Source organism: Staurois parvus, unplaced genomic scaffold (assembly GCF_062004578.1).
Source record: "Staurois parvus isolate SC_StPar_1 unplaced genomic scaffold, SC_StPar_1.0 ptg000153l, whole genome shotgun sequence".
In the NCBI taxonomy this organism is placed as follows: domain Eukaryota; kingdom Metazoa; phylum Chordata; class Amphibia; order Anura; family Ranidae; genus Staurois; species Staurois parvus.
The window spans coordinates 10,455,829-10,479,502 of NW_028317949.1; the positions used below are offsets into that span (position 1 = coordinate 10,455,829).

At 39.0% G+C, this 23,674-nt stretch overlaps 1 protein-coding gene across 2 annotated transcripts in view; it reads right to left on the minus strand.

Moving 5' to 3' along the window:
- CDH12 (cadherin 12) overlaps nt 1–23,674 on the minus strand; it is a 1,084,366-nt gene that overhangs the window by 807,858 nt on the left and 252,834 nt on the right. For both annotated transcript variants that reach the window (XM_089674839.1, XM_089674840.1), the window contains exon 2: nt 8,946–8,992. The gene's annotated coding sequence lies outside the window, so the exon portion shown is untranslated. The remainder of the gene's footprint in view (nt 1–8,945; nt 8,993–23,674) is intronic.

Sequence of the window (23,674 nt, forward strand, 5' to 3'; positions counted from 1 at the left end):
CGACTACCTTTAAAATGTGTATACTACCCAAATTTTGTATGCTTTTAGAACACTTCCAATATTATCAAAAAATCCTATCTACTGGTTCACATCCTAACCAGGGTCCTTATGGTGCGATAGTGAATGATCTCTAATGTCCACAAATGACCTATACTCAGTTCTCCTAGCCAATACTTCTACGGATGCTTGGAAAGTCTTTGCTCAACATCTGCAATATATACCCAGGCATGGTCTTTTCCCATGTCCATTTAAGGCTTTGATACCTAACTTACCCATCTCCACCTGGAGTAAGAAAGGTGTGAACTTTGTATCAGATCTATATAAAGGGGTTATTTTAAACAATTCAAAGAGCTGATACATGAATATGGTCTCCCTCCTACATAATGATTTACATACCTTCAATTATCCCACTTTTTATCTAAACATCCAGTCAAGAAAGTAACTATACCCAAACTAGCATTGCAGTTCTGTAGCCCACCTACACCTAGATTAAATGGAATAACTTTGCTTTACAGTATTTTTTCAAACACACTAGTATTCACCAAATCTCTACCTTTTGCTAAGTGGGAGGTAGACCTTAATGTGACCTTTTCACCCAAACAATGGACTAGTGTACTTCAGTCAATCTTTGCAGGTATTAGCTGCATTAGCCATTGGGAGTTAATGCAAAAATTATCATTAAGATGGTACTTGAGTCATTTCTGCATAGCTAAGTTTTCTCCTGAATAAATCCCTCTATGGTGGAGAGAATATGGCCACATGGGTACTCTATTTCATATATTATGGATTTGTAAGAACATTGGTTGATACTGGTGCAAGGTCTTCCAGTTGATTTCTGAAGTAACAGGGATCTTGACAATGTCTAATCTATCTGTAGCTAATTTGAACTTTAATGTTAATAGCAGGGCGGACTGACAACTCATGGGGCCCCCGGGCAATTGGGGATCATGGGGCCCCTGTGTCCTCGCCCACACCCAAACAAGCCTATGAAAAGCCAATGAAAGGTATCAGGGGCATCTTATGGGGCCCCCTACTGACCCCGGGCCCTTGGGCAGGCCCGAGTGCTCGAATGGTCAATCCGCCCCTGGTTGATAGTCTAGATAGACTAAATATCACTAGACATTGTAAAAAGGATATTACTTTGAATCTAACAGAAGTTATTGAATCAGTCCACTATACTTATGAGAAAATGCAAGCCTTCAAAAAAGATAGATTTAATCTGAACTTATTTTATATTGAATATACAGTATTTATAATAGGAAGCCTCTGATCTGCTACCTGTGTCATCTACATACTGGAATAAAATATATGCCACTCTCTGCATACTGCTTTCCTGTAATGTATTATTTGAAGAAAAACAAGTGAAAACTCATTGAAACAATAAAATTAAAAAAGCTTTGGTGTTGATTTACTAAAACTGGAGAGTGCAAAATCTAGTGCAGCTGTGCATAGTATGTTTCTTCCCGCTAACAGTCACTAACTTTGCAACTTACTAGCCAGCTTGCCTGCATAATTCATTTAATCTGCTCCCTGTTTTCAAATCTCAGTATATTTTGGGTACCTGTAAGGATTGCTTGTGACATTTTGGCAGACTATGCAGTGATAAGATTTATTGGCACAATGGAATATACTGGCTTATACGAAATGTCTATCCCTTATTAACTGTTTGCATGGTCAATGAAAGAGGTGGTTTGCTCATAAAAGTACTGTCCTTATTGTGATGATGTTGATATCATATAGAGACTTTACATTCAGCTAAGTGTGCATGCTTGGTGTGCCCTGTTATTCATTTCTGCCCATCAGTTGTGACTAAGTTACACAGTCAGATAGAATACTGCACTGTGGTGTTGTTGAATGAATTGAATATGTGACTGCATACCTTACTTACTTTTGGTCCACAGAAAGGTTTGAACTGTCTGTTTTATATAGCAAGACAATGTCTGTTTTAACCTGTCTTTGGTGAAGGGTTTGGCTGGATTCGTGGGGAGGGTTATTTTTGCTTATTTTGTTTGTACTTACATTTTTTGTAATACCGTTATTTAACATTATAACTAAACCCCCAGAGTCCTTTTTGTACTTAATTATCTGGCTAAAGCCACATGGGGAGGGTTTAACTGCTGTTTTCTCTGGGTTCTCTTCATGAGATTATTTTTATCGTTTTCTATATTTGGGTTATATACCTTGCAGCAGTATTTTGTGAGTGGACAGCCAGCAAAGTTTAAACTTTTTCCCCTCTAAAACAGATTTTTACTGTTATTATGTCAGACCAAACATTGGCTGTTTGGGTGTTCAGACAAACACCAGAACTTTAAACCATTTGGCAATGATATTGACCAAATATGGACATCGCCATATTCGGTCAATAATGTCACCACTATCCCTGGCTCTTCCCTTATATACCTTAATTATGAAGTAAAAAAAATCCTCATTACGTACAGGATGTCAAACTGGTAATAAAAATGATACAAGTGCAACAAGGTGTCAAACTAAAAATAAAACAAAGTGTCCACCAAGTAGCAAAATCTTTATTAATATAAGTAGGTGTCTAGTTGAATGTAAAAAAAAAATATAGTGTTCATTCATTTACACAACCCAAGTGAATTGTCTGAACAGTGACTATTTAATTTAATAACGCCCCTGATCCAAAATGTTCCCTTCACTTTACACAAGGAAACATACGCACCAAAAAGACATATTTGTCTTATGTCAAGAAAGGCAATTAAATCTTGAGTGTAAACAGGGAGAGTGCTTCTGCACAGTTCTCAAAGACAGCCCGCTTCATGTTCCAAGAATGGTGGATTGGTGGTTACCATAAAACTTTCCATAGACTAGCACTGTTTAACAACTTTTTATTACAATGAAAGTGTAAGTATTCAAAGACAATTCAAAAACTGAAGGCATTCAATCACAGACAACTAGTTTAATAAAGGTTATTCTGGTGTTCCCCGTCAACTTAGTATTCTGACAGATGCCTAGTGTCACAAAGCGCTCCAGGACCTTCACTATGAAAAAATCCGACTGCACCTCCTAACTGTGCCACAACACATTTTGTCTTGTGACTTTGTCAAGGAGATGCCAGACTTGCTTTATATATATATATACTGCAACACAGAATGGTATGACTAACAGTAGCAGGGGAAATTATAAAGAATAAAACAACTGTGGGTAAAGCTCTATTATGATATTCAAGGCTGAACATATACTGACTATTATTATAGTAACATCTCCACCACTGACAAGAGTAGCTGCCCATTCAGTGGATTAACTCTTAATTAACCACAAAACCAGCCATAAATGCTAATACAAAATGGAAAAAAGAATGGAAAAATCATACTAAACTTTACTAAATGCATAGAATGACATATGGATACACATTATATTAATAGTGGCAACCCCCAATCTATAACCCTCAACAAAATGCATATAAACAAAAAAAAAGAAAATATGCATAATATATATAATCTCCTGTGTGTCTCATAATTGCAAAAGTGAGACACAATGCAGCATATAACAAGATAAAATACATATATCATATAAAACATATATATACCAGTATGCAAACAAATAAATATGTATATCAAAATGATGATGGTGACCCCTTATATAGCTGATGACAATTCAGGAAGCTATCATTTGGCAATGAGTACCATCATGATCAGTAACAAGAGCTGGGTCCCAGAGAGTTGTTGGGTGTCAGTCACCATGATTGACAATGGATTTACAACCAAGGACATTTAGTGGGGATTTTTTTTTTTCATAAAGGAATTGTGAAATGTTTGGATGTCTTTATTTCAGGGTGGCAACATTTTTTTGTGTGAATGAGTAAGGGTACTATGTATTATTCAATGGGGCTTCCAGATTCCAATATGCTCCTGTCCGCAGACCTTCACAACCACCAACTAGGGTTATGGGGATGATGCCCTTATCCTCATCAACATAGGCACCCCTTCATGTTAATGAAATGTGACCTGGTATGGTTCAGCATGGGGTGTGCACTCCCCCCTTCCCCCTTTTCTGGCTTACCTGGGGCAATCTCACTAATTGTTTTGCTTTTTTACATTAAACTGTATACCAGATTCAAAGGTTTTGGTCTGTATTTTGAAGGGGATGCTACCCAAGTTATTTTTCACTCCTGTTGCAGGATGTGCTACAGTATAGAAAAAAAATAACATATGCAAAGAAAAAATGATATGGTGTAAATTACATAAAAACAGCACACAGGCTGCTCCAAATGTCCCTCAAACCACCTAGTAGACCCTTGGTGTTCTTTTTTTTTTAACAAAGAAGCCAGGAATTGTAAAATTTGTTTCCTTTGTAAATATGAGTGCTGTTGCACCACTTTCTGTATATCTCAGAGATGCACCACTTTACAGGCACTATTAGTACCCCCAAAACAAGTTATTTAAAGGATTTGGGCATTCCCCCCAATTGAACACTAAGCATTTTCTGGCACTTTTTGTTTACAAGTTTGAATCAGTATTTTATTGCTAGAAATTACTTATAACATCCAAATATCATATATATTGTTTTAGCAAAGGCTCTAAAGAATGAAATGGTGATCATTGCAATTTTTTATGTCACATGGTATTAGCATAGCAGTTTTTTTTGGAAAAAAAACACTTTAATGAATTAAGTAAAAACACAATATATACCCCAATTTTTTGTAAAATATGAAAGATTAATGTTACAGCGAGTAAATAGATACCTAACATGTCATGCTTTAAAATTGCATACAAGGAATGGCAAACTACAGCACTTAAAGATCTCCATAGGTGAATCTTTAAAATGTTTTACAGATTACCTATTTAGAGTTACAGAGGAGGTATAGCACTAGAATTATTGCTCTCATTCTATTGTTTGTGGCAATACCTCACATGTGTGCTGCGAACACCGTTTACATATGTGTGCACAACTTACATATATCTTCACTTCTGCGAGCAAGGAAAGGAGGAATGGGGGTGCTTTAAATGTAATCTTTTTTTACAAACCATTTAATTTTAATAAGTTTAATAATGAATGTAATAAATCTATACACAAACATACACAGTGAAGTTACTGTATACAGTATTCGGTTATACAAATCTAAATACATTTGAAATACTTTACACTATTACTAAGATTATATTAGATCCAATTCTATAAGTATATTAGCAAACTACTTACCAAATGTAATATAAAGTAGAAAAAAAACACGTCTTAAAAATCAATATCTATATATGCAAATATTTGCCTCAGCATGATATGTTTTCAGTTTGTAAAATCAACTAAAACACAATTTTTTAAAACTAATTTAACAAGCTAAAATCTAATAACATGGTAAGAAAGTATCAAGTGATTAAAATGCAAACATTATATTGTGAGGGATTTTGTATTTGTATAATGTTTTTGTTGGAATTTCATTATCTAGTATAATTTTCCAATTGCTTTAATGTAATATTATCCTACTACCTTTTATTGTGTTTGTGCATTGTTTTTACAAAACAAAATAGAAATGTCTTGCCAATTTGCATGCACTATGCTACCTGCCTAAAATAATCTCCACACCAAAAATCTCTTATGCATATCATACATATTTGTCACTAACAGAAATATTAAAAGGGAATATCACTGTACTAGTTTTCATCAATAGAACACATTGCTTTTTAAGAAGTTATTTTAGAAGTAATTAAAATTATTCATAATAGGCAGTCGCATTAATAACTTATTTTCCTGATTGCTCCTTTTGTTTCATATGTTATAACTTCTAAAGCAGTAATGCCTTAAAAGAAAATGTCAGACCAAAAAGAAACTTATATTTACACTGATAAACTGATATAAAATGAAGGCTATTGATGTATAGCCACTGTTCAATATAAAGAATAAAGATTTGGGCCATAAAATATGAAAATAAATCTGACTCAGACAACATTCTGCTTCTGTGTACCTTGGAAATCCACTCCACTGTATTCAGCTTGGTTTTTACATAAGAGCACATAACCTGATAATGTGAGTGCATTGATGATGCTTGTATTGAACTTTGCCTTTGACACCACATTCCACTGATATTATAGTTAGCATGTTTTTTTTTAATTATACCAAAGTTATAGTAAAGCCCTAGATATGTAAAGAGTATTTACTGTATACAATGAACTTCTGTTACTATTTCTCTTTTTCTTTTGGTCTGTTAAATATACAGTACAATTGAAAGTACTTTGCTTTAACTTTTCAAAATAAGTGCAAAAATATAGCACCTATCAGTTCTGCCAGAAATCCATTGAGTTTCAAACTAAAGTGTATTGTAACTTTACTGTGTGCCTTTATTTTGTAAAGTTCTGAGCAAACTGTTTGTTTTATATCCTGTATAAGAAAATGTAACTCTTATAGTGCAGATGAGCCACTGCAAGGGTATTTTTTCCTAGAGCTCAGCTTTCAGTTTTTTAAAAATCTTTTTTCCACTAATGCAACTCTACAGGCAGCCATCGCTGTCTGTGAACGCTGTGTCCTCTGGATCACATGACATGGTAAAAGGCCAATCACTGTGGCCTTTTGCCACGTGATTAGCTGTGTCCAATCACAGCTGACCACCGTGTAAGTCCACTTGCTGGTTATCTGCAGTACTTTGCTCACGCTGTCACAGCATGAGGAAAGTACTGCCGGTAGCCGGCAACTGTAAAAGCAGACATATGCACTGATAATAAGGGCACTGATTACCAGTGCCCTGATTATCAGTGCAGCCCACAAAGTGCCCAACAGTGCTGCCCAGCAGTGTCCAGCAGTGCTCCCCATCAGTGCCCAGCAGTACCCAACAGTATTTCCCAGCACTGCTGCCAATCCATGCCTGTCAGTTTCACCAGTCAGTGCTGCTTATCAATGCTGCCAGTCAGTGCCATCAGTCAGTGTTGCCAGTCAGTGCCCTTCAGAGCTACCTATTAGTGCTCATCAGTGCCGCCTATCAGTGACCACCATTGCTCCCTATCAGTGTCCATCAGTGAAAATCAGTGCAGCATCACTCCTAGATTGTAACCTTGAAAGAGCAGGGCCCTCGAACCCCTCGTGTATTGTTTTGTTACTGTATTGTCTCATGTACTGTCCCCCACTATATTGTACAGCGCTGAGCAAACCTTTTGGCGCTATATAAATACTGTATAATAATAATCATCAGTGCATCCTCATCAATGCCCACCAGTGCTGAATCATCAGTGCTGTCTCATCAGTGTCCAAAAGTGCTGCCCATCAGTGCCCCGCAGTGCTGCCCATCAGTGCCCAATAGTGCTGCCCATCAGTTCCAAACAGTGCTGGCCATCAGAGCTGCCAATCTGTGTTTGTCAGTGCCACCAGTCAGTGCCACCAGTCAGTGCCATTTAGTGCTACCTATTAATGCCCTTCAGTGTTGCCTATCAGTGCCACCACATCAGTGCCCACCAGCGCTGCCTATCAATGCAGCCTCATCAACGCATATCAGTGAAGGAGAAAAATTACCTGTTTGCAAACTTTTATAATAGAAACAAAGAAAACCTTTTTATTTAAAAATCTTCCCTCTTTTTTCATTTATACTGCAAAAAAATAAAATGCCTAGTGATGATAAAAAACCACCAAAAGAAAACTCTGGTTTTGTGAAAAAAAATTTCACATGGATACAGTGTTTCATGTTTGTGCAATTGTCATTCACAGTGCGACAGCACTGAAAGCTGAAAATTGGCCTTGGCAGGAAGGGGTAAAAGTGCCCGGTAGGCAAGTGGTTAAGCAATGATTTTTTAAAAGGATTTTGTCAGTGGCAGAGGAAAGTCAGCAGTTTTTGGTGGAGATGGTGCTCACCGAATAATTTTTGCTGTCAATATGTTTATGGGAATGTGTTAAAATGGGTGGTGATTAAAATGTTTAATTTTCTGCTGTAGCTTCTCTTTTTAATATGTAACATGCAAATAATGTGGTACACTGGGAGTCAAATTTAACAGGCTTTGGTGGCCTAGTGCTTTCAGACATTGGAAATGAAGCTATCAGTCCAAACATAAATTAAAATTAAAGAATATGGAAAAAATCTCTGACCTTAAATCTATCACTGGCCCTAAATCCAACACTAACAATGGACACAAAACTAAGCATTTATTTTAACCATAACTCTAAAAAAAAGTCCTTAAAGTTATAGTAAAGGCTAACTCTAACAATTCTTAAAACATTCTTTCCACCCTCCTCCTCCCTATCCTGCATAGCTGATGTAAAAAGGATCTCTGTACTTACCTTTTTTTAATCTGGTACAATCTGGCCATGAGATTCAGCAGCTCTGGTTCTATGGTATGCAGGATAGGTAGGAAGGGTAAGATAACATTTTTAAGAGTAGTTAGAGCTAGCCTTTTCTTCCACTTTGATTTTAAATGAACCACAAATAGTAACCCTTGACATAATCCTAACTATTACCATTGTTGTAACCCAATTAAATAAAAGGTTGCAAATAACTCTTAACACTAAACCAGTTAGTTGGCCTTCAAACAGCCCTAAATCTGTACACCAAGCCCAACTATTAATATTAACTTACTAACGCATAGCCTAACCTCCAACACTGAATTAATTCTCAATAGCTACTTTTTCAGGATCCAAAAGTACAGTTTTAGCCCAAAAAGCAGAGCCCTGTGTTAAGATCAAAACAACTATCAAGCATTGGTTTGAGGATGTGCAGTATTAATCAGCAAATCTGTTTAGCCAATGCTATATAATTTTAAATATTGTACATGCAAATAATTCTTCAAAAGGTAACATCCATCTACAGTACACAATCAAATATATCAGAATCATTTAAAACTGTACCAATGAATTGTATGCTTTTCCATGAATAAGGATAATCACACGGTGCAACTGCTAAAAATGCTACTGTATGTTATATGACCAGCAGAGTTAGCCATGGTGGTCCAGGGACTGTTAAGGTTATAGTACTTAAATAATTATATAAAAAGAAATATAATATCACTTACCTATTTTGCTACATGTGTGCACATCTAAAGGACAGACTTGTGCAGATCTAGGAGAAAAAATGCAAAAAATAGTTAATAAATATGCTATGAATATACTTTCAGATTGATCAAGCTACATTTATCTATAAACTATCTATTATAAAATAAAATAAAAAGTACTTGCAAGGGGAGCATGCGGTGCCGGCTCCCAAGATGGCCATGATCTAGTGACTCTCCGTAGTCACTGAAAACTTTGGAGTGGCTACACACCGACACAGGGGGATCGTACCTCCAAATCTCAAGGGACTAGTTCCCTACACCCTACGGCACAATGCCAAGGCGGTGGAAAGCCCCAACACAGCCACAAAGGCTAACCGACTTCTGTGCAGCCCGGGACCCGAGATCCCAAGATGGCAGCCACAACTCACAGCATGGACAGACTGGCACTGCAGAAGGAGAAACAGCATACACACCTGATCCCAGACTACTTGTACCTCTATACGAAGGAGATCCAGGTGAGTCGTCTCCCCCTCTCTCCCCCACAACACAGAGCCCTGCAAAATCTAGGCCCAGAATGGAAAGCCCTGCATACACTGACATACAGGCCTCTACCTACACACATACTCCTACCCTACAACTACAGTCAGCCATTGAGGAGTTCCCAGCATCAGACCAACCTGTGTCTGAAGTAAAAATGAAAACAAAATATCTGACATGTGCAAGGCCCATAACACCATAGTGGATGCACATACTGACCAGGATTCTGAGATCCAACAACTACTGAATAAAATAGCGGACCTAGAAGACTGCTCTAGGAGAAACAACATCAAAATAAGAGGTATTCCAGAAACAATCACATCAGAAGCACTTCACCCCTACCTACTACAATTAATGCAACACTTAATACCATCCATCAATACAATAGAAGCAGCAATCGACAGAGCTCACCGAATCCTAAAACCACCATTCCTACCCTCCTCAGTCCCAAGAGATATCCTAGTAAGGATACATTTTTACCATGTCAAAGAAAAATTAATGGCAGCAGCAAGAAATATCTCAGCACTTCCAAGCTCCCACATAGGGTTAAAATTATACGCAGACCTATCAAAAGAAACGCTCCTTAAGAGGAAGAAATTGATATTGTTCACAAAAGCACTCAGAAACCATAATATAGGGTAACAATGGGGCTTCCCGACCAAACTCATTATAAAGCACCAAAATAAAACTTACACCATAAAAAGCCTAAATGAAGGAATCAATCTCATCAAGGAATGGAACATACTACCAGAAGATGCCCACCGCTGAAACCACCAGCAACCCACCAAATGGAGGGTGACTGGTCATAACCTACAATCCATCAAATATCGGTCGCTCGACCTCATCTACCTCAGAAGAAACTGAACCTACCTATATTTTGTAAATGCTAACTTCAAACTACAAGATACTATCGGGAATTTCCCAATACATGCTCAATATGAGCCAATGCCCCCGAATGACAGTAGTCTCCCAGACTACCAATGACTCTTGCATTCTTTTCTTATATATGCTTCCAGTTTATTACCCCTTGTTCTGGCCAGTCCTCCTTACTCCATCACCAATCATATAATTTCTGGAATCTTCATATATTCCCCATTCATTATCTCACCTCCTACGACTACTACAGTAATCAACCTACCGAAAACCATCAACAAAAGCTTGATACATGCCATATCCACCACAAAGCTAACCTAATCACCAATTTAAATTACATCACTGAACGTTAGAGGACTCAACTGTCCCTTCAAGAGATCCTTATTAAACAGAGAACTAGAAGCACTTCGCACAGACATCTTTATCCAAGAAACCCATTTTGACGCAAATAAAATACCTCTCTTCAAATTGAAATACTTCTCAACAAGATACATGGCTTTCTAATCCTCATATGCCTGATCAAGAATGATCCATTCACACTTGTGAACATCTACGGCCCCAACACCAAGCAAATATGATTTCTCAACCAACTTATGAACAAACTTACGCTAATGAAGAAAGGCCATCTAATCATAAGCGGTGACTTTAATATAGTGGGGAACCCCCAAATGGATGCATCATCGAACAAAAGACCTCCACACCACAACGCAAACCAATTTCTGCATAATAATGACTTATGCGATATCTGGAGATGTCACCATGGATCTGAAAGGGACTACTCATATTACTCACCCTCTCAATTATCCTATTTCAGAAAAGATTATTTTCTATCAGACAAATGGACATTACAACACATTACATCTTCTTCCATAGGTTCAATAACATGGTCAGATCACGCTCTCATTTCAATAACATTAACGGCACTAAACAGGCTACCCAACCCAAAATTATGGAGACTAAACTCCATGCTACTAACTGACCCAATACATGTAAAAACCATTAGGGAAGCACACAACCTTTTCTTCGCAACCAATGACACCCATGAATTCTCCATTAACACATTATGGCTCACTTATAAACGTTTATGAGAGGAATTCTCATAAACGTAAACTCTCAACTTCTCACCCATAGAAGACACCAAATCGAACAACTTATAACATCCATCAAAAATAAAGAAGAGTTAAATAAAAGCAACCCATCAGCAGATAAATCTTCCGCCCTACTAAAAGAAAGGGAAAAACTCAGATCTCTTTTACAATATCAATATGACCAAAACTTAAAAAAACTTAAAGCCAGATATGACTCCCTAAACAACAAAGCAAGCTCCCTTTTAGCAAAAATGGTTAAACAACAATGACTCAAAAACAAAATACAAACGATTCATGACCCTAAAACCAAAACCCTAGTCTCTAACCCCATAGACGTAGCTAACACTGGGGTTTTTATTTTTTTGCTAAATTAACAAAAAAAAGACCAAGTTTTTATTAAAAAAAAACATGTTTTTCTTTGTTTCTGTTATAAAAGTTTGCAAATAAATAATTGTTCTTCATAAATTTAGGCCAAGATGTATTCTGCTACATGTCTTTGGTGAAAATAACCCAAATTAGGATGTATTTTTTAGTTTGTAGGAAAGTTATAGAGTTCACAAACTAATTAGCCAATCTAATTTCTTGAGGTCCAAGAATGTCAGAACAGTACAGATATCCCCCAAATGACCCCTTTTTGCAAAGTAGACCGTCCGACGTACTTCATAAGAGGCATGGCGAGTTTTTTGAAGTTGTAATTTTTTTGTCATAATTTTTTGGAAAATTAAAAAATTAACAAAAAAAATTTTCACTTTTTTTCACAATTTTTTTTTACATACTGTCACCAGTGCAGTACAGCATCATCATATAACTGGCATGGCGGTGATCATGGACACCGACTGGTGACAGTACAAAAAAAAAAATTATAATTTTTTAAAATGTTATTTATTTTTTTTCAGAGTTAATTTTTTATTACATTTTTTCTTTTTTTAAGATTTTTTTTCATATTTCACTATGACCAAAGTAGCATAATGTTACCATAGTAACATTGTACTACTTTGGGAAAGTGATCAGTATTTTTTTTTTACGCAATTTGCTTATAGCAAAGAATTTGCTTTGCTATAAGCAAGCATTTACCTGAATGACATAAATTTTTTTTTTTTGTGTTTAGCTGTGATTTGGCCACGGCTAATCACATGACACAGCTGGGCTGTGATTGGCCCAGCTTGTGCATGTGATCGCTGTGACCATTCACAGCTAGACACACTTGTATACAATTGATGGTATGAAAGGAAGCCATCCATTGTATACAACTGTCATGTGACCTGCTGTGATTGGTCACAGCAGGTCACATGGTACTGGCAATGGGGCCAGTACACAGATCTGCCATCGGCCGTGTCTGAGGTACACGGCCGGTGACAGATCGCGCCGTAGCACGGCCTTGTGGGCAGGCACACTGAGCATGCCTGAAAGGACACCATATGGCGTCCACCCGGAGGGACGAGCTGTTCGTCCGGCGCCATCTGGCTATAGGCCGGGTGGCAACTGGTTAAACTAATTTCAAGTTTTAAACTTGTTAGAAATATAGTCACCGAAAAAAATCATGCTACAATGGTGTTCTAAAGCTGTTTCAGTAAGTGAATAAGGCCAAAAGGTTCAACTGTATCTGGTTAGTCCTCTTCTAAGAAAAATATTACATAAAAAGGGTAAGAAGACTTCCACACAAGGGAGGTAAAAAGGGTATAAAAATAAGTTAAGAAAAAGAGAGAATAAAAAGAGAAGGGCTGGAAGAAGGAGGACAGCAGAGACTCCTAGCCTAAGACCCTACATTTGGCACCTACAAGGATGGGTAATGTACAATGGGCATTGAGATGTGGGCATTTTGTATCCATACAGTATGATGAATCCTTATTTAAGAAGACCATATTGCAAGGAATGTCTAATGTGTTTCTAAAATACTGGTTGATAAGGAAGCTTTTTTGTTGATAAAGAAGCTATCAACATGGTGGCCAACTTTGGTCTAACACCTTGTGAGCATCAGACAGGTCCACCAAATATATATGAATTGCAACCGCAAAATCAATGAGGAGGGTGGAGATGTGACAATTCAGATGGGACTATGAACTGTCTTGCAACAGTTGTAGAACAAGAGGCCATTGTAGACCAAATTTGTATCAAGTCTACCTTAGTTTTAGCGCACCAAAGATCCATCTCCCACTTAGAAACATAAGTATGATGTGAATATTAGAGTTATTTAATAGTGAGTGGAGGATAAATATCAATTTGGGAGAGAGAGGCATATGATAGCAGATATGTGCACAGGACAGGGCCGAAATTATTATACAGTATTTATAAAGCGCCAATAGTTTGCTCAGCGCTGTACATTCCAAAGGGGGACAGAACATGTGACAGAACAATACCAATACAATGCAAAACATGAGGGGATTGAGGGCCCTGCTCTTTCGAGCTTACAATCTAGGAGAAGACTATGCTACATGAGGAGCAATAAATAACTAAACTATACTGTAGCAGTAGAATACCATGTGAAAACTATACCCTGTAACACAACATCTCTATAACTAAGCAACCAAAGACAAAAAGAGCACTTCTTGGCAACCTGTGGCATGCCTACATCCTATATCTATTTGGTAATGTCAATCAGCAGTGCAATTAGACATTTCCACTGGCTATGACATCATCCAGGTCTGTGCTATTTTCTTCCCATGTTTTTCTCAGGCAAGGAGAGGTACTTGCAAGTCCATATGCGCTGCTGAGGGCTGATCTAAATAAGAATACATGCATTTTTCCATATACCTCTAGCTGTTACATGTAGAATCCTGAATCTCTCTTAATTTTTAATCACCTCTCTTCTGTAGGTGATCCTGCAAGAGGAGTGCTGAGAAACAATGAGGAGTAGGGTTGTATGGATAATGCCAAATGCACAGAAATGACAGGGAAAGGCTGTTGCTGCATGAACATTCTAGAGTCTATTACAGTGGATTGCATTACTGAATCGAAAAGGAAAATGCTGAGCTGTTTTAATACTGTTTTTCTAGAGCTACTTTTTTATGAGGTGTTTCTGGACACCCTTTAAGACTACTGCCATTGAATCAACTTTAAGACTGCTACCATTGAAGCTAATATGCATGAGAAGCATGAGAAAGATCTAGCAACACAGCAAGTAAGAAGTCAAGATCGGTGACAGAAAAACAACATTTCTCTAGATTCAAAGATTATTACCAGCAACATGCTCATGTAGAGGTTACCAAGTTGATGGATATATCATTCACACTACCTCCTTCATGCAGATATTTTCAGTTAAGCAAGATCATTTCTATACAAATGCACTTGATTCCACATTTTTACTTTCAAAGTGTGTAATGCCTGTCAGTCTTTAAATAGTACAGATATGAAAACAGCAAAATAATTAGGTTAAAACATATTACCATTTATGATCTAACACTGCACTTACTGCTACAAGTATACATCTTGAAAATGCACATTTCATTCTCCAGTGCTAGTGTTTTTGTACATTTTATTGGTTGTCTTCCTTAGACTGAGAATGCACTGAATATTACAGGAAAACTTTTTGGGAAACCTGTGAGGAGAGGAATATCTCAACTGCCATTTCTTACTCCAAAACATTTGAAGATGCATACACTAGGACTATCATTCTCATCCTTTTTGTCATTAAACCACTGACCAGGCAACACATGCATATTAGGTCTCCCAGAAAATGATTGCTTCTGGTCAGTGACCAACAGAGTTGCATACGTTTAAAGCTGAACTCTGGTCAAATAGAAAATATGCAAATTAAAGCAGTTCTGTAATCATTAATACATCGAAAATGTGTTTTTATATGCAATCAGTGCAAGTACCTATATTTGACAGTCTCTTGCAGCCCCTGTACAGCAAGACTGGAGTAAAAGAGGCAGAAGCAGCACAAGATGCCAAACAGCTCAGGTGCTTGCAAGAAGCATGGAGTCCATCATTTAGCTATTTCTCTTTTCACTGTCCAGTCACAATCTAAACCTGGTCTCAGAGGAAGAGGGTTGAATGATGCTGGCTATCAGACTAAGGCCATCTAGTGCCAGAAAGATAGGTCTGTGGAGGATACAGTATATCTGGATTAAAGGTGACAATTGCAACAAAAGCTGTTTTTTATTATTTTATCTTTTAATGGACTTTTTATTTCTAGCTTCTTTTTTTTTTAATTAAAATTATGTTTTAACAGAATGTGCAAACAACACTAACGTCCAGTGCCTGAAATTTAAAGTGTATTCTATATCTGAAATTTATCTGGCCTTGGGTATCTTCCTGGATGCATATGTTTACCCCTGTTTTTTTGTGAACAAACATGTAATATAAGGAAAATAGAAAAAAATGCAGTGCTTTAAAAAAAATGCAATATAGTCCTTCAAAAAAAAGCAATAAAACTTAAATACAGAAACATTGATTATTTAGCATTCATTCCTTTCCCTTGAAAATAGAATTCCCATTTAAAGCAATTAGGTGGTGCATTGTAAAATTTATAGATTAAATATAAATTTTAAACAATGTTATTTATGAGCAACAAATTAAACTCTTGTAAATGTCTCTGTTAACAAAAAGTCCTAAATGTAATTTGGGGAATTGTGCTGACTATTATAATTTGATATTACGTTGTCAACCTTCAAAGTGCCAGTCATGTTGACAGGACAGCAATTCTATAGAACAAATGAACATTTAAACTGTTTCTCACTTCTTGTACTTACATAATCTTTCTTTTCCCACCTCTGTCATTATATTGTATGAGTATGTGACACATTTCAGCTTTGCAGGAATGCCATTAAAATGCAAAGGGAAAAAAAATGATGGACTGAGCTGTTGTAATTGTATGCTTTGCATTAATGCCAGTCATTCCTTACTTTTCACATGACAGATAAGCAACTTGACTGTTGCTTAACTACAAGGCACTTATATTGAAAAGTAGGTTGAAGTTATTTTAAGAGAGAAATTATTAAGTAGCGCTGGAGTTTATTAGGGTAATATCCAACTGAGAAAAAAACAAATGGCCACTGAAATTTCTAAGTATAGTGGCACATTTCAGTACATTTTATTTACATTATTACTATAAAATATAGCAAAATATATTTTAACAGTGTAAGACTTACTTTATGTACTGTATATCTGTGGGCACAGCTGACATCTTTATTGAAATTGATGTACAACAAGTGAGTGGCCATTTTTTATATTAAAGAGTCTGATTTATCCACTAAATACTGCACTATGAAGGATCTTTCTTTCGCTTACAATGGTTTATGGTGAGTGATATACAGAGCTGGTGTATCTATCCTGGGAGGTCTGGAGTACAGATCACTTACCTGAGAGGGAAACCACAGGAGGAGTAAAGAGGATATCAGATACTGCTGGCGAAGGATCTAGGATTGATCCTGGAGTCTTAGTGGCCCATTTGGGTCACAGAGTTGAGGTGAGGGGGCATTTTAGCCACGGAGGATAAGTGTGCTGACACCAACACAGAAACCATCACTTTCATCACTCTGCATGAATTTTTGTTGTTTGAGCACTATTTAGAGGATTTATGAACTTTATCATTTTGATATATATATATATATATATATATATATATATATATTTGATATTTTGTATCTGAATCAGTTTGGTCACATTTTTGCACTGGTCACTTTAAGTGTGGTTTATTTATATATTTAGGAAGTTGAAAATAAGTGAGCGCTCAATCAACACAGGGAATAGCGACCATGCACCAAAGGCACCATATAAGACCTTCAGGTAAACAGTAATATACTAAAAGGGTGCATCGCTGGTAAAAATCACAAATATAATGTATATATGCTAAGTTCATATATAGATAATTACCGTATTTGCCGGCGTATAAGACGACTAGGCGTATAAGACGACCCCCTACTTTTCCTGTTAAAATATAGGGTTTGAGCTATACTCGCCGTATAAGACTACCCCTCTTCCAACACACACCAAATAAAAATGAAAAAACATCAGATTTGATTTCAATATGGTATGCTATTTCAGTATGGTATTCCAATGATGGGGTGCTATTCCTCCCACTGACACCAATGATGGGGTGCTATTCCTCCCACTGACACCAATGATGGGGCATGATTCCTCCCACTTATACCAATGATGAGGCACTACTCCTCCCACTGACACCAATGATGGGGCACTATTTCATCCACTGACACCAATGATGGGGCACTATTCCTCCCACTGATACCAATGATGGGGAGCTATTCCTTCCACTGATACCAATGATGGGACACTATTCCTCCCACTGACACCAATGATGGTGCCCCATCATTAGTGTCAGTGTGTGAGGAATAGTGTCCCATCATTAGTGTCAGTGGGAGGAATAGTGCCCCATCATTAGTCAGTGGGAGGAATAGTGCCCCATCAATGGTGTCAGTGGGAGGAATCGTGCCCCATCATTGGTGTCAGTGGGGGGAATAGTGCCCCATCATTGGTATCAGTGGGAGGAATAGTGCCCCATCATTGGTGTCAGTGGGAGGAATAGTGCCCCATCATTGGTGTCAGTGGGAGGAATAGTGCTCCATCATTAGTGTCACTGGGAGGAATAGCGCCCCATCATTGGTATCAGTGGCAGGAATTGCGCCCCATCATTGGTGTCAGTGGGAGGAATAGCGCCCCATCATTGGTATCAGTGGAAGGAATAGTGCCCCATCATTGGTGTCAGTGGGGAGGAGGAATAGTGCCCCATCGTTGGTGTCAGTGGGGAGGAGGAATAGTGCCCCATGGTTGGGGTCAGTGGGGGAGGAATAGTGCCCCATCATTGGTGTCAGTGGGGAGAATAGTGCCCCATCATTGGTGTCAGTGGGGGAGGAATAGTGCCCCATCGTTGGTGTCAGTGGGGAGGAGGAATAGTGCCCCATCATTGGTGTCAGTGGGGGAGCAATTGTGCCCCATCGTTAGTGTCAGTGGGGGAGAAATAGTGCCCCATTGTTGGTGTCAGTGTGGAGGAGGAACAGTGCCTCATCGTTGCGGTCAGTGTGGAGGAGGAACAGTGCCTCATCGTTGGTGTCAGTGTGGAGGAGGAACAGTGCCTCATCGTTGGTGTCAGTGGGGGAGAGGAGCGGCTGCTCCTTCTTTCAGTTCGGCTGCTTGATTTTCGCGGGCCGTTCGGCTCTGCCTCCTCGCCGGTGATTGGACGCCTGTGTGCCTTTCCAGTGCTGGCGCCCAATCACCGGTGAGGAGGCGGAGCCGAGCGGGCGGAGGGACCATCGAGCGGCCGAACTGAAAGAAGGAGCAGCCGCGCTTCCTGGACCGGATCGTCGTGGGACCGGGACCGGAGCCAGGTGAGGTACAGCAGCCCCTCTGCCCACCCCTGTACTTGGTGTCCATTGGAGGAGGAGGGGGGGTGGCTCCGCCCCTCGAAAAAGTGCCGCCCTCACACTGGCTCGCCGTATACCGGCGTATAAGACGACCCCCGACTTTTCAAAAGATTTTCACGGCTTGAAAAGTCGTCTTATACGCCGGCAAATACGATAATCATCAATAAGGTGATATTGTGCAAATTCATATGCAACTAGAATCTGTGACTAATATTGCAAAAAAAAAAAAGGAGTCCCGGTGGCCATCCTGTTTTGGTCAGTATTACTCTTTTATACCCATCTGCCTGAACTTTGGAATAAATATCCTTGACATACTACACTATTGGCTTCCTCTGTTTTTTGAGCCCCTGTGGGAGCTCATCATGATTGCAGAGCGTATGCTATTGGAGTATGGATTATGAAGCAGTGGAGGCTACATGACCAGATCTGACCAGACCTATGTGAGGGCGTCTGATGTGTTTTTATGATATACAAATGCGCATAAAGATTGCGTATCTGGTGAGTGCGCAGTCTTTACCTTATTTTCTCACCTTTCTCCCGTTTCCGGTTATTGGTCGCCTGAAGATCATCAGCGATCTTGTTCACATTTTTTGGACTCATTTAGATTGGTTATAGATCTTTCACGATATTAGCCACATAATATAGTGGCATATATGCTTGCACAATGTCCCCTTACTTATCTATTTATATACAAGGCTCATTAATTTGTGGACATCTATGCGTCCGTCTGTGATTTCAACCTCACTGTCACCTTTTGGTATGCTCAAAATTTTTTTTTTCTTTTTGCAATATTAGTCACAGATTCTAGTTGCATATGAATTTACACAATGTCACCTTATTGATGATTAATTATCTATATATGAACTTAGCATATATACATTATATTTGTGCTTTTTACCAGCGCTGCACCCTTTTAGTATATTATTATTTATATATTTGTTTAAGGGGTTGATTTACAGTTGTGGCCAAAATTATTCAACCCCCAATGCTGTAAAGGGGTTTAGGGACTATAGTGTACATTTGGAATTGTATTCAGAATCAAATCCTACAAGGACGTTGTAACTACCCAAATGCAACTAAAATGACATCAATTGTTTATGTAATACAGTAGTAAATGGTTCTTATGTGGTTTCTTCATTGCCACAATTATTCAACCCCTTAAAGACTACCACTCTGAAGAACAGAGGTTCATACAGGTGCTTTCCATCAGGTATTGAAAACACCTGTGGATGTCACCGAGCAGCAATCAAGCATAATAAGCACCAATTAGGCAGCTTTAAAATGACTGTGATACTCAGCTCCTTCTAGACATTTACTGGTGTGGTTACAAACATGGTGAAGGCAAGAGAATGGTCCAGGAAGACAAGAGAAGAGGTGATTTCTCTTCACAGGAAGGGCAATGGCTATAAGAAGATTGCAAAGATGTTAAACATACCAAGAGACACCTTAGGAAGCATCATTCGCAAATTCAAGGCAAAGGGCACTGTTGAAACGCTACCTGGTCGTGGCAGAAAGAAGATGCTGACTTCGACTGCTGTGCGCTACCTGAAGCGTAGAGTGGAGAGAAGTCCCCGTGTGACTGCTGAGGAACTGAGAAAAGATTTGTCAGATGTGGGTACAGAAGTTTCAGCCCAGACAATAAGACGCACACTGCGTAATGAAGGCCTCCGTGCCAGAACTCCCAGGCGTACCCCCTTGCTGTCTCCAAAGAATAAGAAGAGTCGACTGCAGTATGCCAAAAGCCATGTGGACAAACCACAAAAGTTGTGGGATAGTGTTCTGTGGACTGATGAAACAAAATTAGAACTGTTTGGGCCCATGGATCAACGCTATGTTTGGAGGAGGAAGAACAAGGCCTATGATGAAAAGAACACCTTGCCTACTGTGAAGCATGGTGGAGGGTCAATCATGCTTTGGGGCTGTTTTGCTTCTGCAGGTACAGGGAAGCTTCAGCGTGTGCAAGGTACCATGAATTCTCTTCAGTACCAGGAGATATTGGATGGAAACGTGATGCAGTCCGTCACACACCTGAGGCTTGGGAGACGTTGGACCTTTCAACAGGACAATGATCCCAAGCATACCTCCAAGTCCACTAGAGCATGGTTGCAGAGGAAAGGCTGGAACATTTTGGAGTGGCCATCGCAGTCACCAGACTTAAATCCGATTGAGAACCTCTGGTGGGACTTAAAGAAAGCAGTTGCAGTGCGCAAGCCTAAGAATGTGACTGAACTGGAGGCCTTTGCCCATGAAGAATGGGCGAAGATACCCGTAGATCGCTGCAAGACACTTGTGTCAAGCTATGCTTCACGTTTAAAAGCTGTTATAACTGTAAAAGGATGCTGTACTAAGTACTAAGATTGAATGTCACTTGGGGGTTGAATAAAACTGATAATGCTGTGAGCACAGAAAAGACATTTGTGGTTATTTCATTATAACTGTTATGTTATATTTGTCTGACCTACAAGTGCCTCTTTAATGTAAATGTAAGCAAGATGACTGAATGATCAAAAGCAATGTCAAACTGGCCAAAACACTCAATTTCAGTGGGGGTTGAATAATTTTGGCCACAACTGTATATAATATATTACACATATTGATTGTTATATAAGGCATAGGTTCTGAAAATCCATCAGGACCTCAGGTCACACAGGATTTGAACACTTTTATTGGAGCACATTGTTGCACTCTATTTATATAGTATTTTAGTATATTATTTATATGTTATGAGGTTGGTTTATTTAGCGCTGCACTATATTATTAATTAATTCATATACTGTGTATGTCTCTATTCTAACTTTTCAGGTGAAACACTTCCTAGGCAGCAAGTGCTCCTTGACCTTCTTGGATATCCAAGCTGTGTAATCTTGTAATTGTACCAACTCTTATACTGTATTTTTCACACCCCTATAAATGTGTTTCATGGATCTTGGGCCACTTTGTCAGAAATGGTGCAAAAACCTTCATGCCACTTTGTTTCAATAATTTTTATTAGGTATATAAGATACATAACCAGGGGTAGCTACACATGTTAAGATAGTAATAAAGGGCGTGGCTAGATGACATCATCACACACAGGAACCAGAAGTCAGCTATCTGGGTGAGGTATCTGAAGCCATTACCCAGCCTTAAAGGAAAAATTAACTTAAAGAGGCGATCTGTTCTGTTTGCACTGGATATAGTGCACTTATTCTGTGAGTGCCATTTGTTTAATTTTAATAAATGGTAATTTGGAGTTTTACATATTGTGGTTCTTTTTATTCCTATGAGTATCTATATGAAGAGGTGAGAAGTCGTGTGGAGATTTGACATCTACAAAGTGGTGTGGATTGGTGCCCTGAAAGGACAATGCGCTGTTTTGACCTATAATACAGGTCAACTATCTGAGGTAAGAGGCCTCACTGGAAGGTGGTAAAAAATCACTTTTGAGATAAAGGATTGAACACAGGTGAAGTTAAAGCGGAGTTCCGACCATTTGATTTTTATTTAAGCGCCCCCGTGAGAGTGGCAGCTTATGCCATGCACTTTTAGATCAACTGTACTTGTAATCCTTTATGTTCCTTTTATAAAAAAAAATACTTACTGCACCCTCATATTCTGAAAGCTTTCATCTAGAGTGGGCACCTGAAGCCCGCTTGGACATTCTTCCGGGAAATTGTGCAGCTGGCTACCCAGCATGCACTTCCTGATTTTGCACCTGTACAGTGGGAAGAAGGTGCAGTGCTTTCCTTGTATTGATGGTTACCCTTGCAATGGCGGTGCAGGTGAAAGTTCCCACCCCGATGCCGTGACAGCCATCAATCAATGCAGCAACCCAGCTTACATCCACAGTGAAGGTACTAGGGAGACAGAGATCAACCAGCACCTGAGAGTAGTGCAGAGCTTCCTTATAAAGGCCGTTTGGCACCAAATTTGAGCCGATGTGAACTTCTGCGGCCATGCAAGGTACTGACAGGGGTGCCAGGTCTCCTAACACCTCTGCCAAGGACAGAGCCCTGACAATAAGGGCTTCAGTTGCTGGGTATCTTTGTGCTGCACGCTGAATTTGAGTAGTGTTCTCTGAGATGTGAAAGGTGGAGTCTGTGCAGGTGTTCTCTTCAGTTTTGGCTCTATGTGTACCAAACAATGAGAAAGGGTCTTGGAACAAAGCAAGGTTTATTGATGAAAAACAGAACAATAAAAGGAATAATAAAGGATCCATTGGTAGGTCCAGGTGCAGAGAGGTATGCTGGTGTGTACGAGGGAAAAAAGGGAAGATGTGCATTACTTTCCCTTGGCTGGGGGAAATATAAGGTCATAGAAAAGTAGTGCTTGGAGTTAGGAGCCTCCATTGGTGTGTTTTCCTCCACTGTTCTAGAGATGGCAGCATGGTCAGATCATGTAAGGTCTGCTGGTGTGTATGAGGGAAAAAAAGGAAGATGCACATTACTTTCCCTTGGCTGGGGGAAAAATAAGGTCGTAGAAAAGTGCTTGGAGTTAGGAGCCTCCATTGGTGTGTTTTCTGGAGGAGCTGTAGGTTGTGTCATTGGTGGAATAGTAGGCACTGGATCTGGGATAATTCCCCATTGCAGAGAGCATATAGCCCTCCTTCAACTGTGGAGACAGTTGTAGTGACTCTGTTGTAGGTGATAGAAAAGGTAGTACGATATTTCCACTTGTGTGGGATATGATGGTTTCTTAGCATCTTTGTGATGGTTGTTAGATTCCGCCAGTTCTGGAGTGTATGCTTGGATAGGTCTGAAACTAGTAGGAGCATTGCATATTGATCTGAAAGGTGGTCAGCTCTGCAGAATGTAATCATTAGCTGCTCTTTCACATAGTAGAAATGTACCCTTAATAGGACATCTCTCAGCACCTCAGAGGGGAGGAAGGAGGGCTTCAGCACTTGGTGTACACTATCTACTGTGAGTTCATGCGCTGACAGTCAGGGTGCCAG